At 59.1% G+C, this 15,418-nt stretch overlaps 2 long non-coding RNA genes across 2 annotated transcripts; both read right to left on the bottom strand.

Annotated features, from left to right (window-relative positions):
* Nucleotides 1–6,567: 6,567 nt before the first annotated feature.
* LOC118174299 lies at nucleotides 6,568–7,534 on the bottom strand. Its single transcript, XR_004754604.1, has 2 exons — nucleotides 7,426–7,534; nucleotides 6,568–6,953 (listed from the first exon to the last, which is right to left on the bottom strand). It is a non-coding gene; the product is annotated as an uncharacterized LOC118174299 (long non-coding RNA).
* A 6,118-nt stretch (nucleotides 7,535–13,652) lies between these two features.
* LOC118174300 lies at nucleotides 13,653–14,022 on the bottom strand. The gene is made up of 2 exons (XR_004754605.1): nucleotides 13,843–14,022; nucleotides 13,653–13,747 (listed from the first exon to the last, which is right to left on the bottom strand). It is a non-coding gene; the product is annotated as an uncharacterized LOC118174300 (long non-coding RNA).
* Between the last annotated feature and the right edge of the window lie 1,396 nt (nucleotides 14,023–15,418).

Here is a 15,418-nt window from a genome sequence, read left to right as displayed (position 1 = left end):
GGGGGGGGGGCATGCGACCCCCCCTCCATCCTCACTGCATCCTGGTGGGGGGGTCCCACAGGGAGACCCCTGGGAAGCGGGTGAAGGATCCCTGGGTGTTTGGTGGAGCAGGGCTGGCTTATTTGGTTGTGTTTTGTTTTTTTTTTTTTTCCTCATCTTTTACCCAATAAAAAGCTTTTTTCTTCCAAAATCAGGCAAAAATAAATAATAAAGAACCCACCCGGGCACGACGGGGGCCGGCACGCACCACCCGCGGATGGCTGGAGAGGAGCGCAGATCCCGGGGCTGCTCACACCCTGGGGAGGAAAAAAAAAAGTGGTTCAGTGGGGAAATGTAGGGGAAATACCCCAAAACGCAGCCCCCCCATAACGCCCGGTGTCACGGCTGGAGGTTTTTGGCACCCGTGTGCCGGGAGCGCCGGGCTGTGCACGGTGAGCCCTGTGCCAACCTGTGCCTGGGGTAGGGGGGTTCCCTGGATCCGTCGGTTTGGGATCGGGTGGGGATGCATCTGATTTGGGGTAAAATTTGAGGTTTGGGGTAAAATTTGGGGTTCAGGGTAAAACTGGTGCCCTCGGCTCCGGCAGCTCTCTGTAGCCTGTCCCGTGGGGGGCACAGGTACTTTGGTGTGCACACAAAGTGGTTTAACTGGGAAAATACGGCTGCTTGTGCTTCTTTGGGGGGTGTGGAAGGAATCACAGGACACGGTGAGATGTTAAAGGCTGGGGTCTGCAGCTCCTGAAGCTCCTGGAGCGTTTTACGCAGCGGGAGATGCGGGGAGAGAAGTTGGGAAGCGAGCTGCATCGCCGCGTGCCTTTGCTCCGTCCTTCTGGAAATTCACCTCTCCTCTCTGCTTCTCGTTTACCCGAGCGGAGCCCTGGGGAGCAGGCCGAGCTGGATTTGCTGCGCCTCTCCGGGACGAGGCTTCCCCCAAAAGGGGGGTCCTGATGGAGTTGGACCCCCCCCAGGAGCCCCCTTTGGGGCAGCACCGCCAGGTGCGTGCCCAGGACATGGTGCTGGTGCCCGGCTTCCCCGCCTGCAAGGGGACCCTGGCCACTGCTCCAGGACACGGTATCAGGGCTTAAAATTCACGCTCACTGATATATTTCTAAATCCCGTCGTGGAAGCGCACCGGGGTGTTGTGCTGGGAGGGTTCTCGGGTAGGTGCCTTCGGAGCACAACGTCCACAGCTCTCTGGGGACGGATCTGAGATTGTGCCTCACGCTCAAAGGCTGCGTGCGCCCCGTTCTGCTGCTTGTGCATGCCCCTGCTACGTGCCTGCCCGTCGTGACATGCACCGTGTCACGACAAGGTGCCATCCGTGGAGCCTGCCCTGTCCCAGGTGCTGTCCGTGCACCCTGTCCATGCGCCCTGCCCTATTGCAACAAGGTGCCATCCACGCACCCTGCCCCAGCGTGACGAGGTGCCATCCGTGAACCCTTACCCTAGCGTGCCAAGGTGCCGTCCACGCACCCCACTCCATCTGTGGCCATTTCACGGGCCGGGTCCCACCACGATTCCCCCAAGGCCGTGTTTTTTCCTCGCCATCCCCCAGGGACTGCACCATTCAGCACCAGACACGCCGTCACCACGCACAGCTCAGCGCCCCGGCCCTGCTGGCAGAAAAGAAGAGCAGAGGCAAAACCCGTCCCTGAAAATACCCCAAGAAAGAGCTTACCCATGGGGAAACAGTCCCCAAGGCTGAGCCTGGCCTGCTGCCGCCAGCAAAAGCACATGGGGGGGGAGAGCCCACTGTGATGAGCACCGACAAAATCAACAGCGTTAAGGGGTGCAGGGGGAGACCCTCGGAGCCCCTGGCTCCCCTTGTCCCCAGGGTGCTCTGGGCTTTGTGCACCCGCCAAGCCGTCGCAGCACCCCACGGCCAGCCCAAACACACTGGAAGGATCCCATGGGGGAAAGAGGGGTGGAAACAGCCCTGCTCCAAGCGCCTGAGGGCTGTTGGAGAGGGCTCCCCAGTCCCGTTGCGAGACCCCAGGGCTTCCCTTCTCCCTGAGCCCTCAGTGAGGGTGTCCCTTGGCTGTCCCCTCCCACGTCCCCAAGGCTCCTCGTGGTCCCGGGTGCGATGCCGGACCCGGGGCAGGCGTCCCCACGCCCCGGCGAGCAGCGGGGTTCGGCGAGGCGAGCCCTTTCTGCCCCGCAAAGCTCCGCAGGCAGCAAGCCGATAATTATTATTTCCTTAAAGACGAGCCGAGCGGCTATAGACAAAAAAAGTCCCCTCTGGTCGGAGCTGGAATTTGATGTCCTAACGACTGTTTTTGTACCGCGGCTGTTAGAGGAAAGAGCTCGGCAGGAGGGGGGAAGAGAGATTTAATTATAGAGCTGCATTGTGATTTTGCACACATAGCTGGCTGCTGTAATCAGGTTACAAGTGTATCTGATTTTCCTCCCTCCCCTCCCTCTTCCTCCTCATTCTCTTTCTTTTCTTGCCTTTTTTTCCCCCCCCTTTTTTCCTTTCGGGGGTCCAAATTACTTGCTTATGTTTCGGGGGTCGCAGGGACAAGCTGTAATTTGGCTTCTCCCAAGGAGATGCCGAGGGAGGGAGCGATGCTTCGAACCCCCCCAGCAGCTTTCAGTGCCCACGGGACCCCCGCGGGCCGCGCACCGGGGCTGCCCTGCTGCAGCTCGCCCCCTGCTCCCCGCCAAATTCCTGCAGATTCGGCTCCGCTTCCCCAATAAACAGAGTTTTTTTGGCAAAGAGGAGGAGCCCTGTTTACCTCCGTCGGGGTGGGAGGAGGAAAAGAGAGGAGAAAACACATTTTTAAAAGCAACTTTATGGATTTCTAGCCGAGGCCGGCGCTGCTGTGCCTGGATTCGGGACTGTTGTTAGGTTCGTTTAGGAATCCATTGTTGTCCATGTGAATTCTTTTTTTTTACATTTCAAATAACAGGATTATTTCCCCAGGGGGTAATATCCTGTAATTTGAACACAATAATGGGAATAAATTACTTACTTAGAACTAATAACGACAGCCTGATTCCAATATATATAGGAACTGTAACAGCTTTGGTTAGTTAAAGTGTAATTGTGTCGACGGATGACATTTTCTTTCAAAGGAATCTGAATGACTTTTAATTAAATTTGCTGGGGGTGGGGAGGAGAGGGAGATACCGGGCAGATCTCTGCAGCCGGGGCTGCCGCCGCGGCCCCAAAGCAGCGACATCCCCAGCTGAGGGGTTTTGGCCGTCGGCGTTGGGAAAATGTGGTGGGAGCCCACCGGGTCTGATCCTGCCCCCGTGCCCCCTCCCCAGAGCATCCCCCTGGTCTGATGCTGATGTGGAGGGCAGGGATGGATGGAGGGGCACAGCCCCCAGAGGGATGGGGCACAGCATTGCCCCTGCCCACCGGTGGGGATGGAGGAGCTGTGGGGTGTCCCGGGGAGCTCTCCCGCACCCCAAAACGCCCCTACCACCCCCCTGCTTTGCACCTCTCTCCCCTACAGGGCTTTCCTGCAAACCGCCCCCGGGGGGGTTATTTCTGACCCAGAAGCTCTCGAGGTTCCCTTTGGAGGAAAAAAAAAAAAAAAGGCATCTTTCAGCTGCGGCACGCAGAAAGCCAAGTCCCTGCCCCGAAATATCTCCGAGAGGAGCGGCGTGCCGCTGCCAGCGGCTCCGGCCTCCTCCAGGACTCGTTTTCCTCTGTTTATCTTGAAAATATTTCTGCGCTGAGGTCCCACCCAGCGCCGCCGAGCCCTGCGAGGCCGCCTCCAGCCTGACACACGGCCTCTTGTTTATCCAGAGCGAGTTTTACAAATAGCTTCATTAAAGCCCGGGGGCCTGCTTACTGCAGGGAAAAAAACCTCGCCGAGCGCCCGGCCGCCCGCAGCCCCCACCGAGGCTCCCTCCGGCCCCCCCCGGCACACAGCGCGCCGCGCAGGCCTCCCGGGGATGGGTTGCAGATGGCTGCTGGCTTGTGGAGTTTCTCATGATTTAAGATATTAATAAGAAGAATAAGGAGCGCCGGGGTTGGAGCTCCCTCGTCCCGTCCCTGCCCCGACGCTGGGATTTTGGCACGTCCCACGCGATGCTGCTGGGTCTGGGTCATGGGATCGTGATAGGGTCGTGGGTTTTTTGTGAGCCCCCGCTGCAAATGTGGCTGGTTTGGGGGGGAGTTGAAAGGGTTTGGCTCAGAGGGCTACGATGGAGAGGTCTGGCACATGGCAAACCGTGTCAGGGGTGTCCCGTTGGGTTCGAGCCTGGCCATGGAGTTTGGGTGCCTCTGGCCCTAATGCTAGCACTGCTCTTGGCCAGAGGGATGGGGACCCTGCCCCAGTGTCCCTTCCTCACCACCCCAGTGTGGTGCTGGACTCAGCCCCCATTCGGGGTGCCCACCCCGAGCATCCCCTCCCCAAATCCCCCCGCGGCGTCGCTCCCGCGGCACGCACCCACGCAGGAATCCTTCAGCACAGACCCGCTCCTTCCCTCGCCTGGCCGAGGGGATTGAGTTACCTGTCCCTGCAAGAATAAAGCAGCCATTCAGCGGCACTTTCTGTCTTTCCCTCTGCCAAGGCCAGACACCACGGTGACGGTCGCACACGGAGGCAGGGAAACGTGAGCCCCCTCCATCCGACGGTGACCCCGACCCGCCCGCGTCCCCCGTCTCCCACCCCGTGACTCCAGGCAGAGCGCACGCTTCCCTCGCCCGTCCCCAGCTCCCTTATCTTTTACTAAAACCTTTAGGAGCAGGAGTCAGTCCACGCCGGCACAAAGGCAGCGAGATCTCCTCCCGGGACATTAATCATTTTCCTCGACACGTTTTGCTAATTAGCCGAAGGGTTCGCCTCGACGGGGGAGAAATTGGGGCCTGGGAAAATAAAGAAATCAAAAATAGTAAAAAAAAAAAAAAAAAAAAAAAAAAAACAAGAAGGGGGAGAGGTGGGAAGGGAGGAAGAAATGGGGCAGAGGGACAGAGGTCAAACGCTGCTCTGTGCTCGTGTCCCCAGGCACCAGCTCGCTGCGAGCAAACCCAGCACCAGCAGCTCCATCCCCGTCCCACCGTTACGGGGACGCGGCGATCTGCAGCCCACGTTTTACCTTCCCCAGCCCGTTCCTTCTTGCCCCGGTTGTTACACGTTGCGACAGCAGCGGGTTATTTGAAACATGCTGCTTGGAGGTTCGACTCGCTGCTTTATCTTTTACACGGCTGTTAATCCTCGGGACACATGTTTCCTATAAGCTGTTGATATTTAACATACAATAAGCGTCTTATTAAATCGCGGGGGCTGGCTCCACGCAGACCGCTCCCCCCAGAAATGTGCTCCCGGCCGAGGTCACCCCAAAGGCCACCCGAGCACACCCCAAAGGCCACCCGAGCACCCACCGTGGCTATGGGTTTACAAGGTGCTGCACCCTACGGGGAGAAAAATTCAGCAGGGTGAAGGCTCCCGTGCCTCTGAGCAGCCCCTGTTCACGAATGCTTGGAGAATTCCTTGCAATTTCTTAAAGTCTGTTAAGTTTTTTTGGCAGCGCCTGGCACTGTACGTATGAAGGTTTGGCCTCCCCCTGTACCTGGGGCTGAGGTCCCACCGCAGGCAGCTCTTTCCGTGGGGCAGCTGGGGAGGTTTTGGGGTGGCACATTGGAGGTTTTGGGGTGGCACATTGCTATGGAGAGACCAGGAAAGGATTACGGAGTGCAAAAGGCAGCAGAAAGCCTTCATTCCCAGCATCTCCCAGGGCCAGCAGTGGCCGGTGACCGCAGGGACACGGCTGGGAACAAGCCCGTCCCGCGCAGGAACAGCAGCTGCCCTGGGCAAACTGCTTTTTCCAAGAGTCCAACCCAGTTTTCCTAGGACCCGATGTTTTCTGGGGAAGGGAACACAGAGCAACCCACAGCGAGATCCCTGTTCTGATGCACTGAAAAAAAAAAAAAAGGAAAAAGAAAAATCCCAGGAAGAAACCATCGCCTGACGCCTCCAGCACGGGGAAGCACTGGCTCCCAGCACATAACCTCTCCACACCCCGGCGAGCAAACCCTTGGAAAGAGCCGGGCAGGGAACTTCACAGCACGAAACGGCACGGCACGATCCCCTTTTTCCCAGCAAAAACAAAGTGCAATGACAACAAAACCGGGTGACACTGTCCCCGCTAGGGAAGGGCACCCATCTGCGGGTCCCCCCCGGCCATCCCCATCACTCGGAGCAGAGGCAGCGAGAGCAGCGCTGGGGAGCCAGGGCGCTCCTTCACTCCTTGGGGCAGCGTTAAGAAAATAAATCGCAGCTCTTCGCTCCTCTTCAGCACGAGCTTCTCATTGCTGCGGGATGACACACGCCGCCCCCACCAAAACAAGGCGCTTTATTATTATTCTGTTTCTAATCTGGGGCTTGGAAATGATTTTCCATTCTGGCTTCCAAGCTAAACCAATCGAAAGAAAAAAAGAAAAAAGAAAAAAAAAAAAAAAAGAGAGAATTTTTGCTTTCCAGAGAGCCACCCGGGGGTCGCCGCTCTGTGAGGGGATGGGAGCGTGAAAAGTCACGGGAGAGCTTGTGGCGGTCGAGGCGAGTGCTGCTCCCTGCACCCATTTCCAAGAAAAATAATACTAATTAAAAAAAAAAAAAGTTTAAAAGAATGCAGTTATATAGAGAGCATAACGCACAAATTCGTCACCATTCGGGGTTTTTTTTTCACCCAAAGTCTCCTGGTGGATCCTGTTTGCTCCCTACACCCCCAGGCGCATCCACGCTGTCGCAGGCGTGCCCAAACCAGCACGCGCGGCGCTGGCGAGGGGCGGTGGAAACCCTGCAGGCTTCCTCCGCCGTTGTATAAGAGCCACTGGAAAATAATAATCCCCCAAAAATTCGGCGCTGGGAGCACGAGCAGGCTTGCGGAGCAGGCTTACGGTTTGCGGAGCCAACGCTGCACGAGGGGAGGAAAAAAAATGCCTCCAGGTGAGGAAAGCGCTGCGGGAAGGTCGGGATCCCAGCTGCTTTCATACCAAAGTCCTCCAAAAAAATAAAAAATAAAAAAAACAACAAACGCAGAGCGAGGCACAGAGGCAGAGCACCCGGCATGCCGAGCGGCCGCAGCAAAACAAGGATTTGGTGTGACTCACCGGTGGGCAGAGCCGAGCCGCTGCGTCCCGCGGGTGGGCTCGGCCCGACCCGCTCCCCTGCGCCGGGGTCCCCAAAGGAGAAGCCCCCGGGGTCGGGGGGAGGATGCTCGGCGTGGCCCCGTGCGCTTCGCTGCGAGGATGGATCCGTTCTCCCCAGGAGGAGGCAGGAAAGTGGTTTGGGGTCAGGCTGGGAAGGCTTCAGTGGGTAACCCCAACCATTATCGAGGGGCTCCAGCCCTCATGGGGAGGCATCCTGGTGGGGTTTGGGCATGGGGAGCGGTGTTTAGTCTGCAGGGTTTTCCCGTCCTCCCCAGCACAGTTCCTGGGTGCGTTTCATGTGGACACCCGACACGTGCCCTCACTGTGGCCTCGGGGCTTCTCCGCATCTCCCCTGCGCCTCCGGCTCATCCCGAAACCCCCAGGGCTGCCAGGCGCTCCCCACAGCTGCAGCACTATGGAGAAAAATTAAAATTATTTAAAAAAAAAAAAAAAAAAAAGAAGCAACCCGAAACAAACAGTTTTGATTTATTGCTCGCGAGGAGAAATAGAGCATGTTGAAAGAAAGCACAGGAAGTCCTGGGGATAATAAATCCTGCGCGGGAGCAGATAAAGCCAACACGCTTCCACGCCTGGGGAAGGCGGCGAGGTTACGGGGAGGGCGGGCAGTTAAAATTTAGGGAATCTGGGGTGGGTTTGGGGGTTAAAAATACCGAAATAAATAAATAAATAAATAAATAAATAAAAATCAGCGACGGCTGCTGAGCAGCAGGGGCCTGGCACGGAGCTGGCGGGACCGGCCCCATCACCTTGAGCTTTGGGCACGGGGTTGAGCCCAAGTGCCAGGGAAGGGGACAGCGCAGTGGGGTCCCCCTGGTTTGTGGTCCCCGACCCGCACACGTGTGGCAGGGGTGAGACAGCAGCGGGATGGTCTGGGGAGGACCGGGGCTGCTGCCCGTCCTCGTCCCCCGTGGAATAACAGGAATACTGGATGCGCTGCGGGTACAGAAACAGCACGTACTCGTTTCTGGCTGGGTTTCCTGGCAGCCCCAGCGAGGATTTGGCTGCGCAGGAATTTGGAAGCTGCCTTAAATCCAGAAGAAATGAGAAAAGGCTGGAAGTGACTTTCTGAGCGGAGTTCCAGCAGCAAAGCCCCGCTCAGCGGCAGCTCACGGAGCAGGGCAGCGCCCGCCTGACGCAGGGGACTGGGGACACATTTGGAGACGCGGGTGCTGGGTGTCACGTCCTCCTCCAGGGGGACACCCCAAGAACCATCGCCTCCCTCCTCCACCACCCCAAAAAACCTCCTCGGCCACGATGTGCAGAGGGCAGCCTTCATCCAGCACCCAGACAGAGAGAGTGGGACAAGAAGTCCCTGTGCACATGGGGGGTACATGTTGGCTAAAATGCCTGTTAATTGGCAGGAGTCCCCCTTGGCACCAGCCAGCAGAATTTGGGCTGCCCTTGGAGCAAGCCTTTTCCACCGTGATGGCTTTTATCTCACCTAGGAAAACATTTTTAATCAATATCCCCATTTCCCCACATGCTTTCTGTACAAACAAGACCTCTCCTCGATGTTTTAAGCGCCCTGAAATCACCCACCCTGATCCGTGTGTCCACAGGGGAACGTGGCCAGCCCCAGGAGCTCTGCTTCGAGCCCAATCCCCCTTCCCCAGCCCCTTCCCCTCCTCCTGTTTGCTCACACCCGACCTACAGGAAGGAAGGTGCTCTGTTTTCCCCAAAACACGTCATTTTGGGGAACATTCACTGCCCAGCTCCCTTCTGTGCAAGAAGCTGGGACAGGGGCGGACACAGGACCCCGCGCTGCGTCTCCTCCAAGTCACCAAAAGGGGACTTGGTCACCAAAAAGGGACTTTCCTCCTCCTTTTTCCTCACCTACAGCCTGAAGCACCCTCCTTTCCCCTCCACCTGCACCACGACCAACGTCACCCAACGTCCCAGCCAGGTTTTAAATATCGATCCTTGAAATCCCACGTGGGAGCCTGCAGGGGAACGACTCTGTCTATGGACAGCTTCCTATACGGACGGGGACTTTTTCACCAGGCTGAGCTTCTACATAACCAAGCAGACCGGCGAACCCCGCTTGGAGCAAGAGCAGAAAGACAACCACACTCCGCCCAGGTACACCAATTAAATTAAATTAAATTAAATCCCCCAGGGCCAGACCCCAAAACACCCTCGGTGTTTCTCCCGGGTCGGATGCTATGGGGTGAGCAGGGATGTGGCTGGGGATTTGGAGCCCCCATCTGTGGTCCCGTTAGCCCACATAGCCCCCAAAGTACTGTTTTTGCTCATCGTGAGTAATCCACCATAAAGAAGGGGAAGAAATCCCATCGCGCCCTCGCTCCCATACAGACGGGGCGATGCTAAACGAAACCAACCAAACGAGCGGATCGCAAGGCAAAGAGAAAAATCACGTTAAAGAGAAAAATCACGTTAAAAACCCAAGTGTGCATCATAAATAGCCGCGCGGGGTGTTTACAGGCGGAGTCGCCAAGTGCATCGCAACGGCGGCGAACCAGGGGAGCAGATAGCCATAAATGCAGACAGCGCGCGTGAAAAAATGCTTTGATTAGGATCTGGGCAGCATTCAGCCCAGATGTTCATTTGTCAATGAAAGAGGGATGGGGGGGAGGTGAGAAAGGCTTTAAATTAATCTTTACAACTAGAAAGGAGCTTGTAATACACACCATATGGGCAGGAACGGCCTCCGAGCCCCCCCGGCCCCACTGCGGCTGCCTTGGATCAGGCTGGGGTTGATCCCCCCCCACCCCCCAGGCCGTACCCAGCCCCATTTGCCCCCATCCCAAAATTTCAGCCTTGGGTTTTCCAAACACAGCCAGGGGAACCTGAACCCGAACTGCTCGGCCCCTTCCACATGTGTTTTATTCCCCCCCCCCCTTCTCACCACGCACAAAAACTGCGATTCCTCGTACGGCACCATCTCTATTTTATCACCCCCAACCCCCCCTCCCGCATCCACATGTGGTTTCTTTTTTTTTTTTTTTTTTAACCCTTCCGAGCGGAGGGAGGGACGAGGCTGTTTATTAAATGCCATCCGTTTGAATTAATCCCCCTAATGGACTCGTCGGCATCATGGTGTGCATTTAAATGAACGCTTTGTCGGGTTTCAGAGCCGACCCGCGGCGCTCCGCGCACCAAACCTGCTGGAGAGCCGGGCCGGCGGCGGCAGCAGTGACGGGGACAAACCTGGGGAGGGATAAATAAGAATTAGCTACGAGTGACGCGGCGGTGACAAGGCTGCAGGCGGCCCCCGGGCGCTGCAGACCCAGCAGAGCAGCGAGGATGGGAGCTTCTCCTTCGTGGGAAGAGGGGAAAAAAGCAAAACGTGCTGCTGGGGCAGGCTGGACGCGGAGGAGCCCCCATGCCTGGAGCCATCTAGGGATTTTTTTTTTTTTGGTGCCCTGAAGCCCTGGGTAGTGATGGCAGGAGGATGCTGAGCCCCATCCCTCCTGCACCAAGAGGGTTTGGGGGATCTGCACAGCTCCATCCCTCCTGGCAGCACCAAACCCCAGCCCCAGCATCCTCCCTGCTCGTGGCTAACAGCCCCCCCAGCCCACCCGGTTGCGGTGCCCATGGGACCCCCCCAGCCCCAACCCCCAGCCCCTCCGCATCACGGGGACACCCCCAAGCTGCAGACAGGGCCGGGGGCCCCGCGTCGCCTCCCTGCGCCTTACCAGCACCCGCAGCAGGGATTTCTGATCCCGCCCGCATCCCTTTAACCTTGCGCCGTCCTCCGAGCGTGGGAGCTTCGACTGCCTGGACCCTGTCACTGCACGCCGGGGCTGAGGACCCCTGACCCAGCAGGTCTCGGCAATGCCCCAGCACCCAGGGGACGCCCGGATGCGGCCCCATGGAAGGACAGCGCCCTGGGGACGAGGGGAGCGAGGATGTCCCCTGGATGGGGGCACAGGCTGGTGTCACAGCCCAGCCAGGGGACATCAGCCCTTCCTCCAGGAGCTCCGAGGAAGGATCCAGCAGCAGCAGGGGCGCAAGCAGAGCCCTTTCTGCCACCGCTGGGGTCCGGAGCAGTGCGCACAAAGCTGGGGAGCAGCGTGGGGCTTCTGAGTGGTGCTGAGCCCCGGCCGGCCCGTGTCCCCCAGGCGGGACGTGTCCCCACAGCCCTCCTGTCCCCATTGCACAGGCTGTAGTGACATCTGCTGGGCTCTCGCTCGGGAACTCCCCACCAAACCCGCTCGGCGCAGACCCTCCGGCACCGCACAGCACCAGGCCCTTCGCCCTGGGAAAACGGGGGGACACCCGGCCCCGACAGCCCCGACGTGCCCTAAACCTGGCTCCTCGGCACCCCAAGAGATTTGCTGCCACCCACAAGCCAGCTCCCAGCCAGGACAGCATCGCCACGGGGGTAAAACCAAACCTCGGCACACCGGGAGCCACCCGGGGCGCTGGGTGCCCGCAGCACGAGCAGAGAGCAGCGGGGTGGTGGCAGAGCCGGGGGATGCTGGGGGTCGTGGCCCCCAGAGAGATGGGGCAGGGGGCTCCTGGGGGGGGGGCAGGAGTTGGAAAAAAAACAAACCAAAAACCTGCATCCAGCTTTGGGGGGGGGGGGGAGGGGAAGAGAGACGATCAAATTAGGAGTGGGGGTAGGTTGTTTATCTCGAGCTGATTTTGATTTTCTCCTTTCAAATATCAGCAGGATGCTGAGCCTCGCCTCATTATGCAAATAGAAGCAATTAGAGCTCACCCAGGCACTGCCCACGTGACGGGTTTATGGCACTCGCAGAAATCCTTCCTGCTACACGAGAGGAATAACAACAGCCCCCGGGCCGCGGGCTCCAGCCCCTCGCCCCCCGGCACCGCGGCTGGCGGTGAAGCCCCACGTCTGGGGCAAGCCCCGGCATCACCTCCCTGGTGCCCTGCGATGCCCACGGGGAAGGATTTTCCCCGGAGGAGTCTCCCCATCCTCCAGGGGGACACCAGCACCACCAGCATCAAGTCCTCCAGGCTCCTGGGATGGGCAGAGCCACCCTGGGAGCAGCTCCGAAGCCTCTTTCTCTATCCAGCCAGGTGGGACCCCAAAAATGGCACAATTTAGGGCTGGGGTCTGGGTGGACGTGATTTGCTGCAGGGTGGCTTTAGCTTCCTCAATGCCTGCAGAAAGGAGAAAACCCAAAATCCAGAAGTTTCCACCCAGGGATGCAGCCTGGCAGAAGCTGGCTCAGCGCTGAGCCCCAGCCTCGCGGGTGACCTGAATTCACCAAACCGGGGTGAAAACCCCAAAAACTCCTTGCAGCTGCACACGCACCTGGCAGAAGGACCCGCAGCAGAGAGGCACCCACGTGGTGATGCCTTGAGGGTGCTCCGTGGGGATGAGGAGGGATGGGATGGGATGAAGCCGACACGGTGGTACCGGGGCCGGAGCTTGCTGGTGCCCTTCGTGGGGCGCACGGCAACCTGCAGGGACCAGGCGCGGGCGTAAATCTGGTGCTGCTCCCATCCGTCCATCGCCTTCCTCCAGCTTTACATCCAGGGAGGGCTTGTATCCAGCACCTACCTGGAGTCTGCACCCCGAAAGGAACACGGGAACCAGGGAGAGCAAAACACGATCTTCCTCCTGATTTATTTTTTCCCCTTTTGGATGCAAATGGAGATCGACGAGCCCAGGCGCTGCCCCTGGGAGGCTCCTCACCTCCAATGGCATTTTGCTGTCTGCATTCCCGGGGTGAGGAGTGGGCACGGGGCCCCCAATGTCCCCTCACAGCCTGGTCTCTCACACATCTCTGTGCTACCAGAGAGCTCCCAGGCAGCTGGTTCAGCCCGGGGGCGTTTGTTGCAGAGCACGCTGAGACTGTTAGAGGCTGTTTCGTGGCGTCACCACGTTTAACACGGCGAGCATCCTGCAGGAACCCCGGGCCCGGATCCCCTCGCTGGGTTCTGCAGGGCACGGGGTGGGCAGGGAGGGGAGGGCAGGCAGCACGGACGGGGCTGGGTTTGGGGTTTGGTCTCCCCCAGCCAGAGCAGCTCCGAAGGACGGTGTAACACGGCGTGAGAGCTCCGTGGAGATGGGTTTGCAAGAGCAGAAAATAAATGGTAAAGCTGGAGCAGGTCCATACCTCCAGCGCTGTGCACAAGGGGATGCAGGGGTCCGGAGCTGAACTGTCTTTTCCCCAGCGGCTCGATGCTTCCAGATGAGGAGCTCCAACACCTGGTTTCTTCTCCCACGGCACGTGAGCATCAGGCAGAAAGCAGACACAGGAGCTCCGGGCGCACCCCACGTCCCGGCAAAGCCTGCAGGTCTCACCCCAAGGTGCCACAAAGAGCTGAGGACCAAGATAAAAATCTCCCCGTGCCTATCCACGTCCCCACAAGCAGCAGGTGTTGCGTTGCTCCAACCCTCCCCAGAAGGAGCCGTGCCTCGAGCAGGGCTGGAGCAGGACGTGCCGCACGCTGTGCCCGCTGAGCAGCGCCGGCCGCGTCCCCCCCACAGCAGCAGGGAGCAGGATCTGGCCCAAGGGGTGCAGGGCAGGGGCCGGACCTGCCTCGGGGTCAGCCTCTACCCAGCTGCTTGTAGGCAGGGCTCGGGAAGAGGTTTTTCCTTCCATGACAGAGCGGAGCAAATAATTCATAGCGGATAAATAATTCACGGCGAGTTTAGCCTTCCTCTGGCTGAGGATCGTCTGCGAGCTGTTAGCAATTATCCCACATTTATTCGCGAGGCAGAATTTTTAGTTAAATTATTCAGACAAGCCACGGAAAAGCCCAGGGAAAGGAGGAGATACCTGAAGCTGCCACTCGCCTTCCTTACCGGAGCCCAGCGAGGGACGAGCAGGGGTCTCCATCGCTCCTGCTGTGACCCCGTGCGATGGCCACCTGGCATCGGAGCCCACCCAGGGTGTCCTGACCCCGGTGTCCTTCTGCTGACCGAGCAGGAGGGCCTGGAGCACCAACCTGAACACCCAAGGGTGAGGACGGGAGCAGCCCCCATCCCACAAGGATGCGAGGAATGCCCCGTGTCAGCACTTGGCCAGCAATAAATAACTAAATAACGGGGGAAGGTGGCGGCTCCAGCCCTGGGGGTCTGCCAGGGCTCCCCCCAGCTCCGTCCCCGGCACCTTGGGGGCTCTGGGGGAAAACTGGGTGGCCGGGGCCATGGAGGTGCTGGGCATGGGGCACACACATCCTCGCCATGCAGTGAGGCAGCCCTTGGAGGAACCCGACCCCCCCAGGAGGGGGGAATACAACACAAAGAGCTTTTGTACAAAAAGCAGACGTTTCTGCCTCAACCGGTGTGCAAGCATAAAGAGAGGGGGAGAGAAAAGCAGCAGCTCGGAGCTGGGAGAACAACGTGGGGAGGAGAGGATGAGCACGGTTGAGCCCCTGTTGTCAGTCCTTTTTGGGGGGCAGAAGGTTCGTGACCGCCCCAAAGGGCTGCCATGTGCCAAGTGTTGGGGTCTGCAGGGCACAAAAACCTCAACAGAAGGGCTGCGAAGGGGTCAGTGCCTGCGTGCCCTTGGTGCTCCGCAAGTACCAGGGGCTGCATCCTTTCATCCCCAGCTGTGCCCCATGGGGACATCGCTCAAGCTATGCCCAAGGGAGGGACACGCTCCTGCCCGTGTCCCCACCTTGGCTGCGCTCACGTCTCAGCCCCAGCAGCCGTACGACCCGTGGTGCAATCGCCAAGACCCTGCTGGAGCGGGAAGCAGCTGCCGTCCCGACGTAAACCACAGAAACAAAAAGCACAGCCCCCCCCCTGCCCACCTCCCCGGCTGGGAACGGCAGCACCTGGGCCGTTATCAGATGGGCACGGGTACCCCGCGCCTGTCACCTGGCTCCAGCACCGCGCCGTTTGCCAGCCGGAGAAGGATGGGGCTGCAAACGGAGCCCAGCAAGCCCTCAGCACATCCAGGTCCTCTGCGTGCCCAGAGTGTTTTTGGGGACCCTGGTCCCACTCCTGTCCCCGTGCCTCCGGACCCCTGCTGCTGCTCGGGTGGAGGACGCTCAACCCCAAGGAAACCTCCCTGCCTTTCAGCTGTTTGCCCAACAAGAAAGGAGCAGACAGGTGGGATGCTTCCCTCTTTGCTGCAAGAGCTCCAGAAGTCTCAGACATCTCAAGGTTTTGGGAAGCTTCGGCTCCCCCTAACAGCAGCACCAGGCCCCCGGCTCACAGCACAAATGCTGTCCGGGCACAGGGCAGGGGATGCTGCTCAGGAGCAGACCCAGCGGGCGGCGTAGCCATCCCCTCCGAACCCGAGAGAGGAGGCGATGAAGGAACGCGCCCAAGGACACACCAAGCATGCCCCTCCACACCTCGGGCCCATCGGGGGACCGGAGGCTTTCAGCTCCAGAGGCAGCCTG

The sequence above is a fragment of the Oxyura jamaicensis genome, chromosome 14, assembly GCF_011077185.1.
Source record: "Oxyura jamaicensis isolate SHBP4307 breed ruddy duck chromosome 14, BPBGC_Ojam_1.0, whole genome shotgun sequence".
NCBI lineage: Eukaryota > Metazoa > Chordata > Aves > Anseriformes > Anatidae > Oxyura > Oxyura jamaicensis.
This window is presented reverse-complemented; position numbering and strand designations above follow the sequence as displayed.